Here is a 9,467-nt window from a genome sequence, read left to right on the forward strand (position 1 = left end):
CAAAAGACCTATTTACAGTTGTTAATATACCATGTATGTCTCTGTTAATCTGACCATCTCCTTCATTAGATTATGAATTCTTGAATCTATATGGGACAACTTATACACATGAAAGGAAGCTAAGGAGGTTCCAGAAAGTTGTTGGGAGGTCCTAGAAAAATCTGGAGATAAGAGTTTTCTGAAGAGTGAGGCACAACTTGGGATCTGGGATCAGATCCATCAAGATACATGAGAAGCCCAGAGTCTGGCCCAACAACATAGCCATAAATCAATAATTCAATGGAGTCTGCTGTTGCAATTCACAACATTACCAGGTACCTGGCAGCTATTGTATCAAATTTACCTTGGGTGTTTTCTCCTAAAGAACTGAAAGCATAGAGGTTCAAAACACTGAAGCTTCCTATGGAGAAGGAAGCACCAAACCCATATCAGGAAATCACCATTTCCTCACAATTTCTTTGAGGAAGTTATCACTTCTTTGTTCCTTTAAGGAGGCTTGGTCTTCCTGCATCTGCAGGGATACTGGTTTTAAACAGTGAGTTGGAGGATGTGGGTGGGTCTCATCCATACTGTGCACAAGAAGGGCCTCTTCCAAGCCCCAGGTTTCCCTTTCCTCTTTCCTCGGGCTCAGAATCCTTGTCTGCTGCAGGTAGGCCATGCTGGCTTCCCTGGAAGAGGAAAAGCAGACAAAAGCCTCTGAGCCTGGGACTAACCACTGCCTCTGTCCTCAGCAGGACCCCCAGCAAGGAGACCTGGTAAGAGGAGAAGCCTGGGGCTTGGGGAGATAGAGCCGAGGTGATGGCCCGATAGCCCAGGTTAAATAGATGGAGGAGAAATTATCCAGGAGGGAGGAGGGAAGAGGCATGATTCTGGACCCATAAGCACAGGACAAAGAGAATAATAGGATCTGTCAGTCAAAGAAAAGATCATCTTAATTCACATTCCTCGTCATTGGGCTTCAGGAACTTCAAAGAATTGTGAGACCCATGTTGGAAAGATTTTTTTTTTAATAGACTTTAAAAATAAGCAAACAAACAAACAAATAAATAAATAAAATGGACAAGAAACCTTGAAAGACGCAATGAAGATCTAAATGGTTGTGAATGATAATTTTGCTCTTACTGCTTCTACTACTATCATTCTCTTATTTTCTTCCCTCTTCCCACACAGAAGGGATGATGCTGGATCTTCTGGGACCATTTCCTCTCCTTCTGGTGCTGCTGGGATCATGGGGGCCAGTGCCACTTGCTGCTAGTCCTCCAAACCTGAAAGGGCTCAAGGGATTGAAATTCAGCATGTAAGAGCAGGTCCTGTCCAATGCAAGACAGAAATGAGTGGGGCCAATAATTATACTCAGACTTGTAAACCTTCAAACACCTTTCTGCACAACACCTTCCAGAACACGGCTGCTAATTGTCTTTTGCCCAAGACAGATTGTGAGACTGGCCACAAAACTGTCACTGGAGTGTGAATTGTATTAACATGACTTACTTCTGTCACTCTGGAGGGACAGTGTGACTGCCACTACAAGGCTACCCTCCAGAACCCGTTCTAACTTGTTAAATGTAACAAGTTTCAGCCAGGTAACCCTCCCAATAGTATGCTTCCTGTACACTTAAACAGTACCAGATCACAGCCCCCTGGATGGTTTGATTAGACTACATTTCCCATTACTTTGCCTCACACTTGGTGCAGGTTCTCTTGTGCTCCCTTCTGCCTTTTTTTTTTTTTTCATTGTTGATTTCCATGGTTCCCATAGAAGAAAGAAGGAGGGGAATGAGAGAATTATGGGGCCATGATTCCAGACTAGAGTTGGGGACAAAAACAAATAGAATTCCTTTCTGTTTTGGAGCTTTGTGTGTTTTGGAGAAGGGCAATAGGGAAAGGGGCAAGGAAAGACCCAAGCCCCCATATTTTTAATCTTGGGACATCATCCAAGTTTGTGGCATTCTGTTCACAGTAATAAAATCACTTTCTGCTACATTTTAATGACCTTGAGTATGTGTGTTTGGGATGACTTTCACATCATTGCCAGCCTGGAGCCATCTAGATTGCATTTGCTGACATTCTTAGGAGAACTAGCTGGGCCTTAGGAATCCTTTTATGTTATTCTGCAACCCGGGGCCTCTGCCCACTTCTCTCACCCCTGTGTCTTTTTGGAACTTTGGAGCAAGAATATTCTCCATCTCATCAAACTCTACTCATGGCTTTTACATATTTCCCTTGAAACCATGACCTATGTTTATTTGGAGGTGGCACAGATATTTCATAAAATGTCCACAGTACTTTCACATACAGGTTCTAACACTGACAACCAATGCATCCTACATCTTTACTCTTGGTTTCCATATCTCTTCAGATAATTTTAAATGTCAGTAGATGTAAGGAGAATAATCCCCTGTAGCCTTAGAATCAATTCTCCCATGATCTATTGCAATGCATGGAAAGAAAGCATAGATCAAGGGGAAAAAAATACAGGGGAGCTAAAAACATGCATGTCTTACTTAAACACTGAAATCTCACAAAAGTAATGGTGTTTTTGAAGAGGTAGAAGACATAGAAATTAAGGGACTGGGATTCAGAAAATGCCTGAGATTAAGAACCTAGGTACAGATGTAGGGGAGGAAAAATAATTTTCCTTCTACCATTCTAGGTTCTTAGCTGTGAGCCCGCACCCCCAGTATAAACAGGCAGAGTAACAGGACAAAAACTATTTTAATTATATACATACATAGTGGATCCCCACAAAAATATGAGACTAAAAAGCAGCTATCCACCTGGGACTTATGGACCATCCTGGGCTAAGGAAAGGATAGGGATCTAGGGCTTTAAAAGAGGGAAATGCAATTCAGAGGAAGGTGAGAGGAGGAAATGTTTGTGAAAGGAAATTAGCCCTGTCATGAAGATGACTCTCCCAGATGAAAGTGACCCCTGACATGGCTCACTTCCTGTACTGGACCCTTTTCTAATGTAAATTTGCCTTCCAAAAGTGTAACCTCTCCTCTGCATTCAGAACTTCTCCTGGTCTACACTTTCTCACAATAAACAGCTTAAGATAATTCTTGTGCCAGAAAGGATTATTTGGAGGTGGCCTATTCTGGTACTCCTCATACCTTTCCATTTCCCTGCCAACTACTAACTCATTGGGTTAACAGTCCAGGGTAGGTCAAAGTGCTTTGTAGCCTGATCTGTCTTTGAGTAGCAGCCAAACATAATGCCTATCCCAAAGGCCACCTACTGAAGTAGTTACAAGTGTATCAGTTATCTGTGCTGCACAATGGTTCTTTCCAAACCAAGCGATTCCTTTAATAGCTGTGCTAGTCAGACTCACTCTCCTTCATGCCACATCTTTATGTCAGGACGAGAAACAAAGACAGAAAATATGAAGCTTCGGGTTTCAAAAGTCTGGATTCCAAGGGTGCTAAATACTCAAGGCCCCTCTCAGTGGGAAGACATAAGAAGGCCAGGACAACCTGGCACTTGAGAAAGTGGGTACCCAGTAGGGGAACTTCTCCCATGGGACTTCAGTCTGCCACTTTAGAGCAGCTTTCAATAGTATTAATCTTAAGCAGCGTGACATTTACATTGCCTAGGTTCAAAGTATTCAAGCCAAGTGCAGGGGGAGTAGAAACAAGGATCTGTGTTCACATTCCATAAGAACCAGTGTAGGAACATAGCATCATCCTCAGGGAAAGAGGTGAATTGACCTGATCAGTAATCACAATGAACTTAGGTATTGTATAAATATTCCTGGACACTTCAGCAGATTATTGGAGAAAGTAACCTAGTAAAAGGCTGAATTTCCTTTCACTCAACCACTCTGTTACTCTACCTTACTCAACTATTTCTCAACAATCATTATTTATGTATTACAGAACACACTAATTGAAGAAATTGTGGGAGGAAATAAGAATGAAAATAACTTGAAGAAAACCTTTTATGCCCAGAGGCATTTGTTCTGAATTAAAAGACCAGACCAGGGTAGACTGTCTCTCAGATTTGTGTTATTTTCTGCATGTAATCAGGTATTGTGGGAGAGTCAAGATAATTGACTAAATCAGATATTCATTTAGGTATATTCCTAAGTCAGCTTCAATGACCTGACAGTCATTATAGGAATGACACAAAAGTTGCAAACCTTAATATTTCAGCAAATATCCCAGCCACTCTCAACTCTGGTTTCATATGAAGTTCATCTGGGAGCTTTATCAAAAACAAAGTCAGTGACTGGATCCCATTGAGAAAGTAGAAAATATATGTTGATTTCTGCCTCTGATTCCTGGCACAGGGCTCTTGAAAGCCTTGTAAATTCCTAAGTGATAGGAGCACTGGGAACATCTTTTCTTATAAGAAAGAGACCCTTGGCAGCCACCTGGGAGGTTTCTGGATGGGGCTGATCACCAGCAAGATGGAGTCATGATGGCCTCACCCCCATCCTCAAGAGAGGGGAGAGGGGCTGGAAATGGAGGTAATAATTGCCCTGCCTGTGTGAGGTAGCCTTTATAAAGAGCCCAAAAGTTCGGGGTTAGAGGAACTCCTGGGTTAGAAACACATTCATGATGTGGGAAACAAAAGGAAAGAAAAACTAAATTTCCTTACTCCCTACAGCCCATGACAAGTCCTTGACACAAGCAGAGTGACACTCCTCTAAGAACTCAGCTGCATCAATGTTACTACTTTGCCAAGGGCTACTGGCAATCATAGCCTGATCTTCAGGATCCTGTAAGTCTACTATAACATATAAAAGTCCGTCGGGGATTTCCATTATCTCTACTCCTCCCCAAGATATATGATGACATGATCCCCAAGCATATGGCCCACTTATATAAATCTGAAAAACCTCATGATGAAGTTTTTACAAGACAGTAATAAATGATCTCTTCCTGGCAATAGCTAGCCCCTTCAAAATCCTGGAACCTTCCTGCCCAGTTCATTAGAGACTTACCCTATCCCTAAAGCTCTCCAAACTTGAAAGTATATAATGGGCCACTCCTCATGATCTGAGTGCAGCTCTATCTGCCCTCAGGTCCTGTCCCCCTGCTTTAATAAAGCCCCTTTTTTGTGCCAAAGACATCTCAAGAATTCATTCTTGGTCCCTGGCTTTAAGCCCTAACATCCTTACTACATCATCTACAGTGGGAGGGTGATGCACACCAACTCCATGAGGACAGAAGCTTAATCTTTAGGGATACTCCCAGACCTTACCCAACATAACTCTTTATCTGTCTGTGCATCTCTCTCCTTGTCATATGCCTTCAAAAACGGTAAAGCATATGTTTTTCCTTGAGTTCTGTATGTGGTTCTAGCAAATCAATCCAACAAACAAGGGGGTCGGGGGAAAGCTGAGACTTACAGCCAGGCAATCAGGAGACTTGTGATTGACATCTGGATTGGGTGAGCCTCGGGGAATGAGTCCCTAATCTGGGGGAGCTGACACTATCTCCAGGGAAGTAGTGTCAGAATTGAGTTAAATTGTAGAATATCCAGCCAATGCCCCAGAGTTGCCTGTTGTACGAAACCACCTCCACTGCACACACATACACCCCCACTGCATATCTGGGGTCAGAGGTGTTGTGAGTGTGGAAGCAGTGTGACAGTAATGGAGAGACAGAGAAGCTGTTTGTCCCATTAAATGAATTTGATGAACGCTTAATAAACAACCAAATGAATTTCTGAGGATGGGGCCCGGCTTGATGGAATATTTTTTAAAGGTCCCTGCCTGACTGTAACGGGTAGTCTGATACAGGAACTACTGTACATCTAGAGGTGGGACTACTGGACAAGGGGAAGGGGAGGAGAAGGAAGAATTAGGAAGAGAGACACCACATGTATCCCACAAAGATGAAATAGTTATTGTCTGGCCTGTATAGAAAAGGTCTGCTACTTTTGGTCAACAAAACTATTCCATGGATGTTGTCTTCTGGCTGTGGCTGACCTAGGTGGCTAGAATTCAGTAGGAAGGAAGATACCCAGCAGGCTGAGAATTTGTAAGTAGTGCCTCAGGATAACATGGACTCGGGACTGGAAAGATATTTGGCCTCTTGGTATCTCTCATCAGTGTTCTTTTCTATGCATTCCCTCAGTCTGGGTATAGCAGATTCATTTCCTTGACCCTTCTGTTTCACATGGTGAGCCCATGTTCATCTCACTTTCTATTTCTCCCTTAAATAGAATTTTCTGCTGAAGGATGTCTGGTTGACCCACCTGCATCAGTCAATCATATCGCTCAGACAGAGTTCAATGGCACTAATGTACCTTCTGGAGCCTTCTTCTGTGGCCACACAGGAGATAGGATTAGAGCTGGAACTGCCCTTACACAGAAAAGTGGGGTCTCTGGAATCTTGGCCCCCATGTCAGGGATGCCCACCCACACACTTTGCAACACTTTTGAAGTTCTCACCTTTTAACTTTTCATTTAACTTTTTTTTTTTAAACAAATTCTAGTGAACTTGGGTCTCCAAACCATGACCCTGAGATGAACCATCTCTTGCTGTACAGACTGAGCCAACCAGGCAACCCCTTTCAAGGCACTCCTTAAAAGTCTACCTATAGTGGTTGGAGAACACCAGAGCCAGCATGGCCTGGACTGAGACCCACACTTGTACCCATCTTGTGTCTCCCCTTCCAGGCTTTCCTGACCCTTTGCCTTTCCTCCCAGCGTAGGAAACTCTGAGGAGCTTCAGGATCTGTGGCTCTGGTGGCATCCTAAGACCAGACCTCATTCCAAGACAGTGAGCCCTTGCTTAGAAATGTCATAGTTCTGAGAAAATAAGCTAAGGACACAATTCAAAATATATCACCTACAGAATTTGAGAATTGAATCCAATGACATGGTACTTTAAAGGAATAAAAGAGAATTTATGTTGATTAGAAGATGCAGGTCCAGTGAAAACAAGGAACTGCTCTGACAGCCTGACCTCCTGTCTTACACGGACGCCTTAGCTACTTCCATAGGGAAGAACGGAGAGTAGATAATCTAAACCTGTTTGGATTGATTAATTTCCTAGTATGAATGCTTTTTTATGTAAGTCATCTTTTCAATTTGTAAGGTTATTTTTGAAAATGCCATACTATCTACCCAGTGCTAACAGAAACAGAAAGTGCTGTTTGTCCACAATTAAGGCAAGCCTACAAAGGACAGCCCAGTGTGAGGGTGAAAGGAGAGGGGCCAGAAAGCCTCACAAGAGAGGAGAAGCTAAGCTCAGTGGAATGGGGAATCTTCTGGAGTTCCTTATACTTCTTGGTGGCTTTTATTATTTTTTTTTCTTGGTAGGTATTACTAAGTCTTTCCCCTGCCCGTTCATGGGCTCATTTCATGTTTAAGGTGATTAATTACTTTTCAAAATTTAAGCAATGTAGATCAATACAAGCCAATATATAGTACGCAACACTAATAAACATCATTTTTCATTTTGCTTAGCATTTTGTCAATAAATAAAATATAAAAACCTTAGCATCCACTTTTTTCTTCTCTCCATTCTCACTCCTCCTAATGCTTCACAAATGAAAGCATAAAATTGGAGTGTATCCAGTCCTATTTTTACATTTGTACTTCATGTTTAATATATTTATAAGCAAAATCTAGTGCTCTGGGAGCAATTTTAAAATCATGTACACAAGACAAACCATAAGAGACTCTTAATCTCACAAAACAAACTGCGAGTTGCTTGAGGGAGGGAGGTAAGGGACAGGGTGGTTGGGTTATGGACTTTGGGGAGGGTATGTGCAATGCTGAGTGTTCTGAAATGTGTAAGCCCGATGATTCACAGACCTGTATCCCTGGGCAGATAATACATTATATGCTAATATAAAACAGAAAAAAAGAAAATAAATGTACACAAATTCTATCATATGGGTCAAATCTTTCTGCAATTTGCTCTGTTGTTCAATCATTAGTGCTTTTAAGTCTCAATATTAAAATGTATGTTTTTCATTCCTTTCCTTGTTGTGATGTATTGTTGTCCCTTTGTATCAATAAAACACCATTCCTTTAGTAATCTTCAGTTGGCGAATATTTGGAATATTTCAAAAGTTTCCAAACGATGTAACAATGAATATCTTTCTATATGTCTCTGTGTGCACGTGTAGAAAAATTTTAACAAGGTACATCTAGATGTGGAATTGCCATGTCCTATACATTTTCAATTTTTCCAAGTATTGCCATAATTTCTTCAAACTGATCAGAGCAGATTATATTTTCCCAAAGGTAGCCAGACCAACATATACCATTCTACATGCTCTTCTTACAGTGTGATATTAATTCTTCTCTGTTAAAAGATATGGTCTGTGTTACCGTTACTTGAGTATGGGTGAGTTTTAGGAAATCACTTCCAAGGAATAGAATCAAAGTGACTTCTCACATGATTGCCAAGGCCAAGTCATAAGAAGTGATACAGCTTCTGCTTGGTCCTGCGTTTCTGTCTTGGGATACAATCACCATGTTCTTAAAAAACCCATGCCACCCAGAGAGGCCTTGCATTGATGCTCCAGCCACCTAAGACCTAGGCCACCTAAGGTCTCAGCCAACATCAATCACTCATCCTGCGGGTGAATGAGACTATAGATGATTCCAGCTCTTAACCTTTCAGTCTTCCAGCTGTGGCTTCAGTTGTTGGAACAGAGACAAGGGGCCCTCACTATGGCCTATCTGAATTCCTGACCCATTCCAATTTTTCGCTTGTTTTTAACAACGACAACAACAAACCCAAAGCAGGGAGATTTGTCCCACAAAGCTTTTAAGGGAAATCCTGACCACTATAGCAGCCCAGGGCCCCAGCTTTTACCCAACGTGGGGATGTTCTTTCTTCCCTTCCTGCGGTCATGTTGTGTAGCACCCTCCGAATAACAGTTTACCAACAACAGTTGTTAAACTCCCAGTAAGTGAGAGTGCAGGGCAGGCTGCCAATTCATGTCCTGAACTCCACTAATGCTGTGTTCCAGCTACAGTTTTTTTTAATTAATTTATTTATTTTCAGAAAAACAGTATTCATTATTTTTGCACCACACCCAGTGCTCCATGCACTCTGTGCCCTCTCTAATACCCACCACCTGGTACCCCAACCTCCCAGCCCCCCGCCACTTCAAACCCCTCAGATTGTTTTTCAGAGTCCGTAGTCTCTCATGATTCACCTCCCCTTCCAATTTACCCCAACTCCCTTCTCCTCTCTAACACCCCTTGTCCTCCATGATATTTGTTATGCTTCACAAATAAGTGAAACTATATGATAATTGACTCTCTTTGCTTGACTTATTTCACTCAGCATAATCTCGTCCAGTCCCATCCATGTTGATACAAAAGTTGGGTATTGGGAGAAGCTGAGACTGCTTCAGCTAGACGGAGATCAGCTAGGTAGCTTATCTAAAGATTGCAAACACCTGAAAATCCATCGGCAGATCGAAGAGAAGAAGAACAGCAATTCTGGAAACAGAAAAACAACCACTTTCTGAAAGGTAGGACTGGCGGAGAA

General features: G+C 42.1%; 1 long non-coding RNA gene across 1 annotated transcript; it reads left to right on the top strand.

Moving 5' to 3' along the window:
- The first annotated feature begins 657 nt into the window (after positions 1-657).
- On the top strand, positions 658-1,989 carry LOC309867830. The gene is made up of 2 exons (XR_014313341.1): positions 658-755; positions 1,171-1,989. It is a non-coding gene; the product is annotated as an uncharacterized lncRNA (long non-coding RNA).
- The last annotated feature ends 7,478 nt before the right edge of the window (positions 1,990-9,467 follow it).

This window comes from Mustela nivalis, assembly GCF_964662115.1.
Source record: "Mustela nivalis genome assembly, chromosome: 6".
In the NCBI taxonomy this organism is placed as follows: domain Eukaryota; kingdom Metazoa; phylum Chordata; class Mammalia; order Carnivora; family Mustelidae; genus Mustela; species Mustela nivalis.